The sequence below is a fragment of the Lissotriton helveticus genome, chromosome 5_1 (genome assembly GCF_964261635.1).
Source record: "Lissotriton helveticus chromosome 5_1, aLisHel1.1, whole genome shotgun sequence".
NCBI classification, from domain to species: Eukaryota; Metazoa; Chordata; class Amphibia; order Caudata; family Salamandridae; genus Lissotriton; species Lissotriton helveticus.
Window position 1 is genome coordinate 414,896,211 of NC_136065.1, and position 20,360 is coordinate 414,916,570.

A 20,360-nucleotide genomic window follows, 5' to 3' on the forward strand; every position below is an offset into this window, starting at 1 on the left:
TACTCGATATTTTTGACTCGATATTTTTGTACTCGATATTTTTTTCACATTAAATAATATGATATTTTCTACTTCGATATTCTTTTTTCGATATTTTCCTATACTCGATATTTTTGACTCGATATTTTGTCCTTTCGATATTTTGGAGTCGATATTATGACTAGTTACCGTCTGCACGTCTCCATCGAGGCATTCTATTCTCATGTGTTTCCCTATTTAAATCTAATCTAGTACCTCTTGGTATACCTCTATTTTCTCGTTCCTATTCAAACATTTCATCCTCCCATTCAGCTAAAGCCTCAAATTGAGTAGGTCTAGGCTTTGGTACAAGGGTTGTCATTTTTTCTCTTAAGTTTTTCAAAACCCTAATGTTAAATGATCCATCTTCCGGCCATGCTAATACACCATCATTTTTAGTATATTTCATCCAATTCTCTATCCAAAGACAAGTATGGTAACCATATTCACCTAACATATACGCTGCAGGTGTTTTGTACTTATGAAGTAATCTTCCACCTCACGTTTCAATTTTCTTGTCAGGTTTAATTGTATTTTTCAATTTCTGAAACCATGAAAGCTTCTTTTTCTCCTTCATGTAATAATAATCCATGTGTTTAAACTGTTTCCATTACTTGGGTAAAGATCGTAACAAGGAAGTTGGTATTCCGCCACACCAACCAATCCGTGCGCAAAACTCACCAACAAGCCAATCAGGTTAAGCTACGTCACTACTTTGCTCAACCAATAGGATTACTGTTTTCAGGATGAGGCAATCAGCTGTCAGCTCGTCTTAGTCACGTGAAACAATCAGTGCGCCTACTGTGACGTATGTTAGCCAATCACAGCGCGACTCTTGGGACGTATGCTGCCGCTGCAGCTTCTCTGTCTCTCGCTCCTTGAACTAACCCCTCCTTTACAAAATATTTTCACAGCGCCATATTTACACATTTTTCAATTGAATTCAATTAGTAACTCCACAAAAACAAACCATTTGTCTGTTTCGCTAAATAAAGTGATAGCTTTCCCAATCATTGAGGTATTCTTTTGCGTGAAATAGACGACGCTATTTTCACAGAATATTTAAATTCGTTGATAAAGTAAGGCTACTCTACCCTTCTAGCAGGTAATAACGAACTCATTTCCCTCTGAATGCACATATAGTGACAATTCAAAGTTTCACTCGATCGTATATTACAAAATCATTTACGCACATTCAAACGAAAAAATCCCTAACCATACATTCATAAATCTAAGTAGGACTTTATCCCCCCATAGAAATCCTCACACGCCAGTAAGATAGACAACGCTCTCTTACCCTTCACTCAAGCTTGGATAAATTCTACTACTCTTTTCACAATGAGTTTTAGAACAGGACACCAGTCCCTATACTCGAAGCTACGATTTCATAGACAATCCTCACTATACATTCTACCTTACACACCTAAAATCCCTAAACTTGTGCTGTACGTCCACAACACATGTGATATATGACAATACCACTATTTTGAAACAGAACAAATGCACTGTGCAACTTCACCTGTTACACTTAACTCTTTGCCGGCAAACCAGGAATTTTCACACTGCTGGAAAAGACCTTTCGACTACATATAACAACTGAACAGACTTAACATGTTTTAGACATGAATCCTATGTATTTACCATGTAACATGTCAGTTACCATAGCAACCGGACTCTGCTACCAAGTTATTGATCCAGCGCTCTTAATGAAAAACTGTCTCACCAACGCTACCTAACACCACAATACTCACCATTAATTATGTATCATTTACAAAGGCCCATAAACCAATGAGACAATTTTTGAGCGACTGAATCATGTGACCTAATTAAACAAAACTATCACAAACTATTTACGAATCTATATACATCTGCAGTTTATTTACTCTTACCATGGTTTTAAACATTTATCATTTATAAGTAGGCCACTAAGGTGAATGGATCAACTGATGGAAACTAGACCATGAATAAATAAGACCAGCTTGTCATTTCAAATCTAATTTTTATTAACTTTATCATTCAAAGAAAGAGCATTTTCATGAAAGAATCTTTATTTTTAAAGCAAACTTGAAAGCAGCATTTTAATAAGGAAATGATTTATTAGTCTGACAATTACAAGGCAAGCTCAGAAAACATGAATAATTAGCAAAATAACAGTTTCCTTTCCCTAACTCTATTTCCCTGACTATTTCTCACTCCACCTAGAAAGGAAAAATCATTTTAAAGACTGCTGTCCTTACGTGAGTCCAAAGTCCAACAGCATGTCACGTCAATCAGGAATCGGAAAGCGAGAAGCGCCCTCCTACCCATGAGGCCAGGTTTTATACCTTTCTATCTAGCTAAACTTTCTACATTTTGTATACTTACTTAGAAATCCGGACTTTTCATTGGCTGTCTTATGTCAGTCCACATTAATTCATCTCCGTTTCTAGACCAAGTTCAGGCTTTTACATAAGCCCTATTGTCCTTTGCTTTCGCGTCATTTGGCTTTCTCAGAAGAGATACTTTTCTCTCGAGTTACAGTCCACAACTTCCTAGCCTTGGCAGTCACGCCTGGTTTCCTGTCCTTGAGCCTTTTTTCTCCAAGAGCAGGTTCAGCACAACAAATAGGCTGCTTTTCTGTTTAAGATAACAATGTGGTAATAGTTTCCACAACTGCGCGTGTGCAAGGCTCCACTCTGGACAAGTTTTCGCAACTGCATCTCTGTCAGCCATTTCTTTGCATGCCTTAGGCCTCACTCGGAAACTATTATTCAAACAAACACAAGACATCAATTAATTAAAGAATTGAGACCCATTCTGTTACCCACCCCCTTTGCTAATTAAAAACCCGTTAATTTATGTTACCAAGCTAAGCACACAAAGCAGCGTTCATATCTACCTTCTTCTTTTGGACCGCAAGAACTCTCCACGAGCTTTTGTCACAGAAAGGACATAACATAAGCACACAAAATAAGCACATGCCATTAGTTAAACAGCCGCATTTAATACTAACAAAGACAATAGACAAGGTTAGTTTATTATTTTCTCTGCATTTGCAACATAAAGCACATTAATTAGTCCCGCGTGTTCTGATGAATGCATTTTTAAACTAAGTTGATTAATAAATTTATCTCATGCTTATTAATTCAATTAAGGTTAAGAGAGGTTAACTTCACAAGTTTGAGCAAAATCTTGTTCATTACCTTGCTTCATCAGTTTCTTTGCGAATAGCAAGCGGGAGAGTGTTCCAGAGGATTGGGCCCAGATAAGAAAAAGACCTACCACCCATCCTAGCAAGTTTTAACCTGGGCACCGTTAATTTTGCAGGAGTGGCGGAACGAAGATGGCGGGTAGGGATATATGGACAAACAAGAGAGTGCAAATATTGTGGTGTTGAACCCCATTTGATCTTAAACATGTAGCTCAGGGCTTTGATTTTTATGCGGTTTTCCACCCTGAGCCCATGTAGATCACGGAGATAGCCAGAAATGGGAGTGGAACTGGGGACTCTGCAAAGAAGTCTTGCTGCAGAGTTTTGAACCAGCTGCAGTCTACGGGTCACAGCCTTATTTGCACCCAGAAAAAGGACATTCCCGTAGTCCAGCCATGAGGGGATAAGGGCATGGACCACTGTTTTCTGGGTGGCGTTAGGTAGCATCCAGAGGATCACCTAAGCCATTTTAAGATGGTGAAGCAAGTAGCTGTGACCTTGACTGCATGATGATGCATGGACAAGGAGTCATCAATGTAAACGCCCAGGTTCCGAACATGGCTGGAGGGCCGCGGAAGAGCACCCATCTCGGCGGGCCAATGTAGCAGGCCCCAAAGATCTTTCTCGTTACCAAGGATTAAGACCTCGGTTTTATCACCGTTTAGTGTCAGATAGTTCTGGTTCATCCATCTTGCAATTCGCCTGAGACCCAGCTGAAGACAGGATGTGAAGCAGGGGTCGGAATGTGAGAGTGAAAAGATGATCTGAGAGTCATCGGCCTAAGTATGAAGGGTCAAACCGGTCTGTTCTGCAATGTCGGCTAGAGGCCTGACATACAAGTTAAAGAGCATGGGGCTCAGTATGGAGCCCTGGGGTACCCCATAGGGTAAATGATGGACATCGGAGCTATCCAAAGCAGAAAAAATCTAAAACGTATGGCTATCCAAAAAAGAGACACTCCAGTCTAAGGCTGAACCACATATGCCAAGGGACCTCAGTGTGTTGGTTAATATGGGGTGGGAAATCGTGTCGAGCGCGACGGTGTCTCCGACATCGAGGTGATGGCGTCGCCTCTCTGTGACCCCCAACAAAGTGGTCTCTGTGGAGAACCCGGTTCTAAACCCAGACTGAGAAGGGTGGAGAATTTTGTTGGTCTCAATAAACTGGGAGAGATGGAAGTGCATGTGTCTTTCAATGATTTTGGAGAAGACTGGCAGAAAGGAAATTGGACGGTAGTTTGCAAGAACAGTGAGTCGGCGTTGGGTTTCTTTAAAAAAGGGTCACCATAGCATGTTTCCAATGAGCGGGAACTTTGGACTCAAGTAGAGAACAGTTTAGAACATTCAGGATGACATGCATATGGGAAGGAACCAGTTGCTTTAGAATAGAGATTGGTAATGGGTCTTTAGGAGAGCCAGACTTTACTTTGTCTAAAATGATGGCAAGGGAATCTAAGTTGAGAGGGGGCCAGGAGTCTAAAAGGGGGAGAGTAGTGCGGAACTCCATAACGGGTTCTGTATGTGATGTGATAGCAGTCAGACTAGGAGAAGGTAGTATGCGGTTAGTAGTTGTGGAAAGTGGTTGCAGGGACCTGCTCAGATGGGAGTTGGCTATTTCAAGATATATCTTCTCAATTTTATGTGTGAAGAAGTGAGCAAGATCTTCACACTGATTTTTATTTTATGGCAAAGGGTTTCCAGTGGTTTCTGATCCAGCAAGCTTTTTTACTAGACCAAAGAGACTTTTTGAGCAATTAGTGGCATCAGTAATGGTCTTGTAAACAAAACTGACCCTGGCAGTATTGCAAAGGTTGTGGTTATTTTTTTTAGCCTTTTTATAGGCATCGTTAAAGTCAGGCGCGTAGTCTCTTCTCCATTTCCGTTCCAATACTTTACATTTAGATTTTTCAATTTTTAAAGACTCATTGAACCATGGGGCCGGGGGACGATTGTGTATACGTTTTTTATTGGCCAGGGGAAGACAAGAGTCTATGGCATTAGCAAGCCAGGTTTGAACATTCTTAGAGAGCACCTCAACCTGCGAGTCAGTTGTAGGTAGATTAGAACGTAGAAGATTGTTAAGAGCATTAGGGTACATTTTTTTCCAATCTCTTTTGGAAGTCATAAGAGAAGGGAATGAAGACAGCGAGGTGGGAGGAAGAGAGACCAGTGCATAGGTGCTGCTGCAGCGCAGTGAATGTAGGAAAGGCTGGAAAAAATGGGGTCAAGAAGGTGTCCTGCTTTGAGCGTAAGGCCAGAATTACAGAGATAAATATTCATGGCAGCAAGATCGGAAATAAAATTAGAACATATGGAATTGGAAAGATCATCTAAATGTAAATTTAGATCACCAATTAGAGAGAAGTTATTAGAACTTATAAGTGAAGGAGATAGAAGACCCTGCAGAGATGTAGCCCATGAGTCTGGGGGGCCAGGCGGGTGATAAACCAATAGACCTGAAAAAGTGAAATTGGGGTTAAGTGCGATTTTAAATGAGGCGGCTTCACAGTTAGGAAAGTCCACTGAATTAAGTTTACATTGAATGTGTTTCTTATAAATGACGGTTATTCCCCCGCCTGTTCTTATAGCTCTATCCATTCTAACGATGGCGTAGTTTGATGGTAGAGCAAAATCGGAGCTCGCACTCTCATTAAGCCAAGTCTCTGTTAGGAAAAAAGCATCAGGTGGTTCCTCAAGGAGAAGATCCAAAATATCTCTTTTATGGTTAGGGAGTGAGCGGCAGTTTAAACTAAGAAACGGGAACTCTTTTGTGGGGGAAACATTCGGAGGAGTGTTAGGCTTGTTTCCCATAGACATAATGTGGCTTAAGTGGGAGGTGGGAAGAGAGCAACTGCAACCAGGACAAGCTTCTATAGTTGAGTTATGAACTGAAAGCTGAGTGCAGTTAGGTTTCATTGCAGGGCGAAGGTCAAAGAGTTGTTTAGATGAAAATATGCACCTATTTGAAGGCTTTGGGCCAGAGGTCATGGCCCCTGGTCCCGGCTGGGCACGGACGGGCGCAGACGGGCTTGCCTTCGGCGTGTCAGCGTAGCGCCCGCTGCGCGCGTCCGCTGCGTGTGCGCCATGTCATGTTGTAAAATAGAGGTTAACGCTGGAAGCCTAGCCCGCTAACCACTGCTGCCCGGAAGTGTACCTGATTCCAATGCCACCAACCCTACCCGCCTCCCGCTCAAGCAGCAGTAGCCGCGACGGACTGAGGTGTGGGTAAGGCAGTAAAGAGGAGCAAGCGCCAGGTCCACAGAGTATCGTGGAGTTTTGAAGGAGGCGCAAGGTAAGCTTAAAATGTGCAACATACAGGTTTAAAAACGACGTACAAAGTGATTCACAACAGGTTTAGCAGCAAAGAGCTTTTTTTTAAAAAAAAGATAAGCACACACACACAGCTAGCAGCACCACCTTCCTTGGTAGTTCTGCCGCGTCCGCTCCATGTGCGCCCTGTCTTGTGATAAAATAGAGCTTAACGCTGGAAGCCTAGCCCACTAACCACTGCTGCCCGGAAATGTACCTGACTCCAATGCCACCAACCCTACCCGCCTTCCGCTCAAACGGCACTAGCCGCGACGGACCGAGGTGTGGGTGAGGCAGTAAGGAGGAGCAAGCGCCCCGTCCCCAGAGTATCGTGGAGTTTAGAAGGAGGCGCTAGGTAAGCTTAAAATGTGCAACATACAGGTTTAAAAACGACGTACAAAGTGATTCACAGCAGGTTTAGCAGCAAAGAGCTTGTTTTAAAAAAGATAAGCACTCACACACAGCTAGCAGCACCACCTTCCTTGGTAGTTCTGCCACGTCCGCTGTGCGTGCACCCTGTCATGTGGTAAAATAGAGGTTAAAGCGGGAAGCCTAGCCCGCTAACCACTGCTGCCCAGAAGTGTACCTGACCTCAATGCTTCCAACCCTACCCGCCTTCTGCTCAAACGGCACGAGCCGCGACGGACCGAGGCATTGGTGAGGCTATAAGGAGGAGCAAGCACCCGGTCCCCAGAGTATCATGGAGTTTAGAAGGAGGCGCTAGGTAAGCTTAAAATGTGCAACATACAGGTTTAAAAACGACGTACAAAGGGATTCACAGCAGGTTTAGCAGCAAAGAGCTTGTTTTTAAAAAAAAAGATAAGCACCCACACACAGCTAGCAGCACCACCTTCCTCGTAGTTCTGCCGTGTCCCTGTCTTCCAAATTGTACATATGATTCATCATCTAATTAAACTATGTTTACAATTCAATTTATTCTAAGGATACCTTTCTACCTATGAGACTGTATAGTGGAATGTGCTTTTTTGTTACGTATTTCTCAACGATATGATTTAATCATCCACCTTAAACTATGTGAACTTTTCAAATACCATTATTAATTTAAGCGTAAATAGGATTGTCAAGGACCACCTGTCTTATTTACCACATATGCACAGTGGCATCTTTGAACGCACATTGGGCGTGTTGAAGTCACGTTTCAGGTGCCTGGACGGCACAGGTGGAAAGCTCCTGTACAGCCGGGACATCGTGTGCAAGCTGATTGTTGCATGTTGTGTTATGCACAACATCTGTATTCGCACCAGAGCCCAATGGATCCCAGTTCCAGAGGTACCTGCCGATGATGGTGGGTATGGGGCAGGTGGCCCACATCCCACTGCAGCAGCAGCAGGAATGGCCCATAGGAATACCATCATTGACACTTACTTCTCATGAGCACATCACGTTGTGACAGTCCACGGCAATCATGCGGAAAATATCCAAATGTACTGCATGTGTGAATAAAACATATTTGCAGATTTCAGATTGTACTTGTACATTGTCATGTTACATTTCCCTGCGATTTCAGATGTGATTTGCCGGGTTGTGCACATTTGCTGAACCAGTTGTGTCCTGTGTACAAATGTGGTGGGGGTGCTGTTTGTACTGGGATGTTGTCAATGTCGAGGTGCACTCCTGCCTGTGTGCGTATGCTGCACAATAGGTGGGTCGCCACTGCCGGTCTGATTTGTCTGCCACTGGCCTCTTTCATGCGGTATGCTTGATGGTTCTTTTCTGCCATGGTGCTTGGATGTTGTGGTGTACATGCTCTCCTCTGTAGTTGGCCAGAGTGCATCCGTGGTACTCCTCTGTTGATGAATTTTGTTCTGTGGCATTTTCCGTATGCTGTTCTAGTGCTTTTTCACGCAGTATTGCTGCCCTCGCACTGGTTGTCACTGTTTTCTCATCGCGCTTTAGCCCATCGCAGGTTTTTTCGTGTTGGGGTTTGTCTTTTTATCTCCGTCGAGGTGGTTGTGTCGCAGGCATTGGCCGCGGTGTCGGCAAACTATCGAATGTTACCACTGTGTTGTGAATTTCACGTTGTCATGGAGTTGTTTATCCGCGATAGGCTGTGATGTTGAAAGTTGCGTTACGCTACTTTTGAGGTAGTAATCACACGTCCTTGTGAATATACCCCCTAGTTTCTTAACCTCGAATTCAGGTGCAATACTTCTCTTGTTAGTCTGCCCCTTAGCCCAATTGACCTTCGGAAAAAGGGAGGTGGGTAAAAATATATGCAATTGCTAATAGCGATTGAAGCTGCATAATAATATATTTTCACATATCCGATTAGTTGTGAGCATGTGAATGGCATGCTGGCACTTGATTGCTTGAGTGAAGAAACACATGCTTTTTGGTGGAGAAAATATGTTCATTCAAAAACGTGAGTTAACAGCTCCCAACAGTTTTCCAAGTTAGTAAATATTAATCTAATCCTCTAGCAAAATGTTGAATATATATAATCTTTTGCCAATAATGTAACAGCCATTAACAGCTGTTCATGCAAATACTTAAAACCTACAATGTTTGACACTTTCCTTGGCAGTAGTTTGTCTCTAAACTTGAATATGAATGACTGCTTATGTAGAATTTAAGGAAATTCACCATTTTAAGATGGCAGCTGATAGTAACAGAGTAGTCACTTGAAGGAGGTGATATGACACTATACACTCTTTGAATATGGGGACAAAATGTGAAGCATTCAGCAGCCACCTCCCTTGGGCCTCACTCCACATTAATACCAATGCATATTTCACAGTGATAGCACCAAAGCTCATCTGTGACAAAATGCTACATAGTTTGGTTGGCAATTTATAGTAAGCAGCGTGAATATGGACAGTTGAAGGGCTTAAGCAGAACTGCTGATTTATTCTGTAAAGTCTAGGGTACATCCATTCATAGGTAGCTCTGCACAGGCCGCTGCATGTCAGTTACATGTCACTAACTTACATTGGAGCCAAACATTTTAGAACTTCCAGCGCATTGGTATGTTATCTGGAACAGTTGCTGAAGACTTCTGAAAATTAGCCACACTATTCTCACTTTTGATTTTATAGTAGGCAAGCTGCATTTTCAGCAATGTATATATCTCCTTAATCTGCTGCTTGCTTATTTGTAAAGCTTCTCCTACAAATCAATGTAAACCTAGTGTGCATAATGACACTGCTTTGATGGGGGTTTATTAGCCCGTCTATTGGAGGAGCAAGAAGGAGAAGTTTTAATTTGGATGGAAATTCATAACCAAAAAGGCATTTTTTGAAACCTTTCTGAAGCAGAAACTTGTCTTAAAGATTGCAGTCATGGTGGCAGCATTACAAAAGCATAACATGTAGCTCATAGTAAACATGACAGAACCTAGGAAATGTTGTTTCTGCAAATAGAACAATGTCTTGCTTCCTTTCACGCGCTGAAACAAAAGGACATGACAAAACCTTTAACATGAAGTCTATTCACGCCTACCCACATACTCAAAAGAAGTACATGTGCAAGATGACTTTCAACATGTGAACACATTAATCTAAATATACTGGAAAATGGTCTTTATGCAACAGTTTTAGAAATGTTCCACACATATCTGGGACTTCTATTAATACAAAATGTAGGTGAAACTTCGAATACATGTGATTTATTTTAAGGCAAGTCCATAATACTAGGGGCCTTATTTATGAGAAGCTTTCAGCGACGGAGTGCCACTGATTCTGATGCTCCGACAGCTCATAACAGGCAACCATGGGGCAGATTTATGAAGGCCTTGCGCCGCCGGTGCGTCACTTTTTCCCATGTTGAAAATGACGCACCGGCGGCGCAAGGCCTTCATAAATCTGCCCCCATGTCTTTAAGGCCACGGAAAGCCACTTTGCGAGGCTGTGCATGGCCTCATAGATTTGGAGTAAGACAAAGCAGTGCAAGTCACTGCGTTGCCTTATTCTGCGCCAGGGCGGTATTCAATGGTCGTTGCAGTCGGTTTTCCCATGCTTCACCCATGGATTTTGACTTAATCACGTAAACCTGAGTCAGCTTCAAAACCTTATGCCTCCCCAGAGCAGGCGTAATGAAAATAAATATTTGTATTTCTCCTTGGTTTTGCTACTTTCCATGTGTGCTGCATTCCGCAGCACATATAGAAAGAGGAAAACGCCTCTTAAAATTGTTTTTTTTGCAGAAAGATGCCTCCTTCTGCACAAAAGAAAATCTGCATGCAATGCAGACACCATTGCCTGTCTCATCACTAGGCAGCAAATTGTGCACCAGCGCTGGGGAAGGCTCAGAAATGCACTGTTCTTCAAAATTTGCGGTGCATACCTGCTCTTTCACATTAGGGTACGGCAGTGCAGCAAGAAGACGCGCGTTGCCCTACGCCAATTCCGCATAAATCAGGCCCTAAATGTGTAGCATGCATATTATGTGTGCATGAAAACGGGGGAGAGTTGTTGCTTTGATGGTGGGGATGCAAGTTATGGTTTGCATACTCATCCATAAAGAGAACATTTCAGTGTTTTCATTATTGAAATAATCATAATTTAATGTGAAATGTAAATTTTCCTGTCAATTTATTTTTTTATGATTTACACCTAGCATCCACACATCGTATCCTGTACATCCTACATCCTCAGCTTCGACCACACCATGAGGTCGTTACCCTTTTTCACTTTTAGTATTTGTAAAATGTACACATTTTTATAATCTCTTGATTCTGATCTTGCACATTTCTGCATATTTGCGAGGACACTTTCTACAAAAGCACGTTTTTTTTTTTAATTAGGGATTTTTCTATGCCTTTATGCACTCTCACTCTCTCTGTCTTTTAAACTGGTATACAGAGATTCCTTTTCTATGTTTTCATTTTTGCGTGCTCAAAAGTCACACACAGTGCTAAATACAAAAAAAGCAGCTACATAAAATTCACAAATGGAATAAACATTTGGGGGACTTGTGCCAAATATGCCTGGCAAAGTAATGAAACCCAGAAATGGCTATCTGTAGGGTCCTTCCATTTTTAGTAAGCTGGGGTTTGCAACTGAGGCCCGAGTTAAGAAGCAAGCCCAAGTAAAAGACATGTTCCACTCTGTATAAGACTTGGCCCTGCGCCAAAAGATTGCAACATACTGGGAGAGCAGCGGCCATCTCCTGGGATCACTGACAGAATATCGACAGTCAAAATATCGACTTGCCAAAATATCGAGGTAAAAATATCGAATGCCAGAATATCGACTTCCTATCTACAAACAGTTAAGTACAAAAATATCGACTCCAAAATATCGATAGGAAAAAATATAGGCAGTCAAAATATCGAATTTTTTAAATATCTTAAAATTAATTTCAAACTAATATAATAATAAATATAATTAATTTAAACATACTTGAATACTTAAATAAACTTAAAATTAATAAATTATTAATGTAAATAAAAAAGATAAAATGTTTTAATTTTAAAACATATATATATATATATGTATATATACATATTATTAACAAAACATATACAATATATTTCCCGTAGGATAGCGAGAGGGTTAAATTTACTATTCCCACTCCAGGGAGTGCAACAGTAGGGAAAGCGTTGGATAGCGTAGGGGTAAAAATTACTATTCCCACTCCAGAGAGCGCAACAGTAGGGAAAGCGTTGAATAGCGTAGGGGTAAAAATTACTATTCCCACTCTAGTGAGCGCAACAGTAGGGAAAGCATTCGATAGCGTAGGGATAAAAATTACTATTCCCACTCCAGTGAGTGCAACAGTAGGGAAAGCGTTGGATAGCATAGGGGTAAAACCTACTTTTCCAACTCCAGAGAGTGCAACAGTAGGGCAAGCGTTGGATAGTGTGAGGGTAAAAACTACTATTACCACTCCAAAGAGTGCAACAGTAGAGAAAGAGTTGGATAGCGTAGGGGTAAAAATTACTATTCCCAGTCCAGTGAGTGCAACAGTAGGGAAATCGTTGGATAGCGTAGGGATAAAAATTACTATTCCCACTCCAGTGAGTGCAATAGTAGGGAAAGTGTTGGATAGCGTAGGGGTAAAAATTACCATTCCAACTCCAGAGAGCGCAACAGTAGGGAAAGCATTGGATAGCGTAGGGATAAAAATTACTATTCCAACTCCAGAGAGTGCAACAGTAGGGAAAGCGTTGGATAGCGTAGGGGTAAAAATAACTATTCCCACTCCAGAGAGTGCAACAGTAGAGAAAGACTTGGATAGTGTAGGGGTAAAAATTACTATTCCCACTCCAGTGAGTGCAACAGTAGGGAAAGCGTTGGATAGCGTAGGAATAAAAATTACTATTCCTACTCCAGAGAGTACAACAGTAGGGAAAGCGTTGGATAGCGTAGGGATAAAAGTTACTATTTCCACTCCAGTGAGTGCAACAGTAGGGAAAGCGTTGGATAGCGTAGGGGTAAAAATTACTATTCCAACTCCAGAGAGCGCAACAGTAGAGAAAGCGTTGGATAGCGTAGGGATAAAAATTACTATTCCAACTCCAGAGAGTGCAATAGTAGGGAAAGCGTTGGATAGCGTAGGGGTAAAAATTACTATTCCCACTCCAGTCAGTGCAACAGTAGGGAAAGCGTTGGATAGCGTAGGGGTAAAAATTACTATTCCAACTCCAGAGAGCGCAACAGTAGGGAAAGCGTTGGATAGCGTAGGGATAAAAATTACTATTCCAACTCCAGAGAGTGCAATAGTAGGGAAAGCGTTGGATAGCGTAGGGGTAAAAATTACTATTCCCACTCCAGTCAGTGCAACAGTAGGGAAAGCGTTGGATAGCGTAGGGGTAAAAATTACTATTCCTACTCCAGTGAGTGCAACAGCAGTGAAAGCGTTGGATAGCGTAGGGTTAAAAATGACTATTCCCACTCCAGTGAGTGCAATAGTAGGGAAAGTAAATACTTCATATATAAAAATACATATCATAAATATTAATACCAATTACAAATTAATTAAAATATTTTACAATTTTATTAAATATATTAATTAATCAATTAAAATTAAAAATAAAAATTAACTAATATTAGAAATTACCTACTGATACTAAATATTTACCAATTACAAATAAATTAATTTACAATATACAAATAATAAAAAATTAGACACAAATAAAAATATTTAAAAAATGTAATTACTTACAATTAAATTACTTCCCAAGCTATTCCCCTATAAACACACAACGCACTACAGAAAATAAATTACTAAAATTAACATATTCATCAATTAATCAATTAAAATGAATTACCAAATACATTTTAATTAGTTACCAATTAATAATTAATTGACAATTAATTTTAAATAAATACCAATAAATAAAATAACATATTTAATTAATTATAATTAAATTACTTCCCACCCTATTCCCCTATAATCCCACAACCCGCTACAGAAAACAAATTACTAAAATTAACATATTTATCAATTAATCAATAACAAATTATTACCAATTATATTTTAATTAATTACCAATTAATAATTAATTGACAATTAATTTTAAATAAATACCAATAAATACAATAACATATTTAATTAATTATAATTAACTTACTTCCCACCCTATTCCCCTATAAACCCACAACCAGCTACATAATTATATTACACAAATATTAAAAATTATTATTAACTTACCTTAAAATCGATATTTTTGTTGTCTATATTCTGTCTAGTCGATAGTCCATTCTATATTTTTGATTCGATATTATGTCCATTTTACTCGATATTAAAAATTTCTAGTCGATATTTTGGTAGTCTATATTCTGTCTAGTCGATATTATGTCTATTCTATATTTTGTACTCGATATTATGTCTAGTCAATAATAAAAACTCGATATTTTGACTCTATACCCATCTCCTGACCACCCTATTACAATTAGAGCGGTCAGACTGCCAGTGCCTCGCTGCAGCTGCTAGGGAACCACTGTTACCTGGTGGTGTAGTGGCAGTCAGAACGCATCAATATGCTTGACGGGACTGCTGCGGTCCCACCAAGCTTATTCCGAGTTTCCTCTACACCATGGTTTTCATTGTGGTTCCTCCTCCATGAAAGCCCTGGTGGAGAGGGAACAATGGGGGCCCTACAGGAACCCCCCATGTGCCTCTGTGCCCTGGGGTGAATGTATACAGGGGCAAAACATGTGGCCCCTGTGTGTATGCACCCAAGTTGCTGCACAGCAGAAACTGTTTTTGGGTTTCCCATTATGGTGCCCATTTTCAGGGCACTTCTGTGGAAATGTAAAAACAAAAGCCTACCAGACCCAAGTTACGCTCGTAATCTGGCGGGCTGCCCAACTACAGCTTTGGCGTTGTGGTGGTGGGGCGGATCCGGCGCTGCACCGCCAAAGTCATAATCAGTCCCTTAGTGGTCTTGGGGCCTACCATCAATTAAATGTTAATCTTTTTAAATCGATGAATGCATCTAAAAGTCATTGCAGACTACTTGCAGTACAAGCTATTAGAACCGCATCATCAGCATATAGTAAAATGAGCATAGATCTTCTGCCAGCTTTAGGGACATCAGCTCCGATGTCGATTAGCATCTCCTCTAGTCGGGTAATATACATGATGAATAAAAAGGGGCAAGGTACGTTCCCAGTGTGATCCATATCAGATCACCTCTTTTATATCTCTATTTAGGTCTCTCATAAGGAAATAAGCATCTGATCCACCCCAAGGGACTCCAGCTCAGTCCAGAGTCTGTCTCTGTTGAGAAAGTCAAAGGCTGAGCTCAGGTTCAAAAAGGTCAGGAGAGATGACCCCCCCCCTCCCCCGTCTTGGCCCTAGAGTAATTGTGTAACAGGAGATGAAGATGAACATTTTGCTCTACTGCACCTTGCCCAGATCGTAAACTGTATTGTAGATCAGAAAAGGCACCTTTCTCTTTGGCCCTGTTTGAAAGTCTCTCCAGGATCACTGTCCCCAGCAGTTTCACTTTGATGTCATTTTAACGAAATAGGCCTGTAGCAAGTGTTGTCCAACCTGTCCCCTTTTTAAAAATAGGGACTATTACTGAGCACTTCCACGCTTCAGGGTGCTAACCTCTAATGTCTGCATTTTTTTGTAAAGTTAAAACAGGACCAGAGGTTCACTAGTAATTTTATTTCAACAGTTTGCCTGAACTGTGGAGAAGTGTGGCTCACTGGTTAGAGGAGGCAGACCCGGACGCTGAGATCGGACCCGGGACCAGGGTTCAATTCCCGACGCGGCAGGGTCTTGAGCCCAAAATGTCCACGGACTCGGTAATTCTCGCTTCGGTGCCTACTCGAATCACAGGTTCACACTCTGCAACTCTGGGCAATAGCTTGCTTAATCTCCACTACGGCCCCCCGCGGCGGGATGCCTGGCTTTCACCTTGGGGATACTCAGTAGGGGCTATCTCACAGGGAAAAACCAGGACGGGTTCCCAATGCAAAGCGCTTTGAGACCTGGCGGTGATATTGCGCTATATAAAAACCCATCCATCCATCCATCCAACTCTATTAGCTCCAGGTGCCATCCCCTTGGGTAACGAAAAGATAGCCTATTTGGCTTTTGACCACTGATAGGATTTGGCCCGGGTTCAGTTACCTCATAATTATACAAGAAATGATTTATACAGGCCTGTGTCCTTGAAGAAGGGATGATTTAAGACTGCCCAAACTTAGTACTGTCCTTAGATGTGCTAGCCTCTGCTAGTACAGACCATTGCCCAGGAATGATATCTTCCCATTTGACTCTATGCCCACTGTCTTTGATGTTGACTAGGGTTCAATACAGGTCACTTATGACCCATGACTTTTTCTCCCACAGAAAAGTAGCAAACAAGGGATTAAGGTCAATATGCAGGTTCCATTCTGGGGAGAAACTTAACAATGAGGAATAAAGCCCCCTAGATACAAAGATATAATCAGTGATAGATTTTGCTCCCTGGCACTTAAAAGTGAGAACACCATACAGTTGCTTAAGTGCTAGCATGGAAAGGAGAATAAATAAAAATTGACAACCAGATCATTTAAGGTGGTCCCTTGAGGAGAGTCCTTAACATGCACTTGTTTGAGCCCCTCTGTAGCCTTGAGATTATATAAGAAGCAATCACTACATGGGTGTAGATTGAAATCCCCAGGTAAAATCAACTCAGTGTGATGGATAAGAGGAGAAAGAAGAAAAACATCAAGAAACTTCCCTACTTCCACTAAGGTCTCTGTCCTCATTCCCATGCAGGGGGTTATATATGTTGATTCATAAAATATTAGGAGGATAATAAAATGTCACTAGCCCGGCTAAAAAAATGTGTAGACTCGGTGGGAATCAACTTGATGTTAGAAGTCAGGTCTAGACTCATAAGAGGATCTAGGACCCCCCTTTGTGATTTAAGGAAGTTTAAAAGTTCGGTCTTCCTTTCTTTTCTATGGATGCCGGCAATATTTCAACTCAGAATTCTCAGCTAAATAGAAGTCCTGTAGAGGTTTTGCACAGAATTGGTAGGACCAACCTTATCTCATTCTAGTCGGTCCAGCGTGTTCAGCCGCCCAATGATTCAAATCGGTTTCACAAGGGGATAGAGGCAATCAGTCACTGGGCAGATTTGGCATTAGCCACCTCCCTAGAGTAAAATGTTGCCCTTTGGCCAGCCCCACCCTCTCTCATGGGCCTTTATGAAAGAAACCTAAGGGGAACACAGAAATTGATCCAAGGGGGAGGGATGAGAATTTACTCAGAATTAAACCTGCTCTCCGAGGGCTAGTGAAATTGAAGGCAATACAGTCGCCACCCATTGCTTTGGGGCAATTCCCAATACCTCCTGAACTCCCGATCTTTATTATTTCCTCAAATAAGCGCTGGTAATGAGCAATAGATAGTATGTGTACAATCTTATTCTTGACTTGATTACTAGACTCAATTTCAGTTTGTTTCTGGTGGGGTGCACTGGCTAGAACTATTACGTAGGGTGGGGAAGCTGGTGAGAGATGCATAACCACCTCATCAGATGTAGGGGTCAAGGGTGTTCTATCTGCAGTCGCAGCTTGATTGTTATGTCTACCAAGGGACTGATGGCCACCTAGGCCCCTCAAGGTTTGGGGACCCCTTTGCTTTCTAGAGGATGCACAGAACACTACGCTTGATGGTCACTGGAATGGGGCGCATACAACTTGGCATTTAATTTGCTGATACTTCTGCCCCCTACTATGTGACCCTCCCCCTGTGCTGTATTAGACAATGGGTTGGCTATGACCTGACTGTTCAGGCTAGTAGACGTGGTGGTACCAGAAGAAGGTGTTACTATGGTCAAGCCATTGGAAATCAGGCGAGATACCAGCTATGCACACAATACCCCGACCTCCTTGCCACAGAAGTCCACCGATCCTTCCAATGTTTAGAAATTCTGTATAAGGGTATCTAAAAGACCCATTATATTCATTTCCATCTTGGTTAGGGCTTTGTGTGGGTTATATTTTTTGCAAACTGGTGGTAAATTACTTCTTTTCCCACATTTCCCCTTAATTTTAGTAGGACTGTGATCTAAAATAGGTGTCCCTCTGGGTTTTCCCCTCGCCCTTCCCTTCCTTAGTGGCACTCAGAGTTGCAAAGGAAATACTCAGCCAGTTGGACGGCAAAGAGATGATTGGCTTGTGTCATCGGCTCTTGACGGATTTGGCCGTTGGCAGAGGACTGTGTCTGGGCCGACATGAGTGTTGTCTCCCGGGAGTGGAAAGGCAGCAGGTTTGAGTTTGAGTTTGGCCCAGTTGATCCTCTACATTAGTGATTTCTTCCATGAGAGCACCCACTGCATTAGTCAAAAAGGACAGAGTAGTAGTATTTGTCCTAGGACACTGATCTCTCACATTTGCATACTCTATATTTATTTTCCCTATTATCTAACCAACAATAACAGCAGCCGGAAACACACTGCTCAGCAGGAAGAGATTATTACAGTAGCTAGGATAAGTCTTCTAAAAAGCAAACAGGACTCCTCCAAAGTCACAAACGGCTAGTGCAGCCAGGTCAGTGCATATTGAGTGCCCCACAAATTAACATATAAATAGCAACTACACAGCAACTGTCCAGCAAAGGAACACAGAGTTCCCCCATTCCATACACCACTGTGGACTATCAGGTTTGCGGAACTAGTTCACACTTACTTCTAAGTGTCTTGTGGAAAAAGGAGGCCAAGGGGGTTGGCCCTGCCTTGCCTCTTCCTGTCATTAATGGGCATGGATAGGCCAGCCCTTGGCCCATGCGCATCCCGCCCAATGGGACAGCGGTGTGTGCTTTATAGTGCGTAGACAGAGGCCACACAACACTCTAAACAGGACTCGGCAGCAGTGCCACCTAGCTTTGAGAGAAGGCTGGGACATGAGGCCCCCTCAAGGGTTCTGGGTCACTGGAATGCTGTGGGTTCCCCTAAAAACAGTTGATGGACAGAATGCAGAACAATGTCATACATTCACCCCAGTACAGAGATCTGGGCCTAAATCCATCGTTTTTTTGCACTCCACACCACCCCAGTTCAGACATGGCCATATACAAATCAGCCTTGACCCTGTGCCTCATGGGAACAGTCCAGCCCGAACTGCCAAGCCATGCCTTCCCTGGACCGGAAACCAGCTTCCGAGGACCGGTTTCTGGCATTTCAGCCGTCATGAGCCAGGATAAAAACTTTGGTACTCTATAATGAATGTCTAAGTTTGCCAACTGTTAGCCTCCCAGTGCCGGGTTTTATTTAGTTTTGAGAAAGGGAGCACAGTTATTTAGGGGAGTCAAAAAATATTCTGCTAATAACTTAGGTGTAGTTTTAGGAATCAGCAAAGCACTTGGTAGACACTTAACATATTTAGCTTACTCTGTATATTTTAATATTCATGCAAACCTGTGAAGGGGAAACAATTCCCATATTAACACCCTATGAATCTTTGCTTCCCACTACAGAAAAAGCCCATAAGGTTATTATAGGAAGATTGGCATGAAATTAAACCTGTACTCAGGGAAGTGGCATTGCTTGGTTTGATGCAAATCCACTCAGTAGTTTTCAAAAAGTTAGCATTAGAATAATGTGCCAGTGGGCTTGAGAAGGTTGAAAGTTAGAGATATCAGAAACTGGCATTGTAGATTGTAGCATGCCTTGACAATATCACTTATGCATTAATGGGAGATATTAATCAATTCACCCAGATTTGAGCCTCAGTAGTGAGCTACTTTCCAAAAGACTGTAGAGCCCTGATGTGCCAAAGACTACTGGTAACCCAACAGAAAAAAAGAAAGGTGAGATTGTGGTTGAAATTAAAATTAACAAAACCGGGCAATAATGAGCTACTGTCAAAAAGAGTTAAGTGGATAACAAGTTGTTCAAACTAGTTTTCTTGAAAATGTCAAAAATTACTTATTGCAACCAAAAAGATAGAGATATCTGTGTTAAATATTGCAGGAATTTGTTAGCATGAGCTGAAAGCCATTTTGTATTTCTGGCAGCCATCTTGTTTGCCATGTGCTGCCACGTGCTCGCCATGTGCTCTGTCCTCCTTCAGTGTTGACTGCTCTTGTAATCTGCCTAGAAATTAACTATATTTAGCATCTTCCACCTTCGCACATTCTCAGAAGGTCCTAGCTAGTTGAATGCACCTGCTCATCTTGTAGAACTGTCAGGCTATTTTTGCTGCTGTATGGAGAAGTAACTCTCCTCCCACTTTGTTGAGCAAGCAGATCTTGTATGCCCATATTAGGCATTTTGCATGCTTACATGTGCCAGGACTGCCCGTTGGTCCTATGCGGACTATGTAACCCTAAGCATATATAAGGCCCCTGTTTTCTGTACTCCTTAGACTGCCTCATTCAGTTACTAAGGCTTCTGTGTGACGTAGTCTCCCTCATTTGAGGTTAATAAAGAT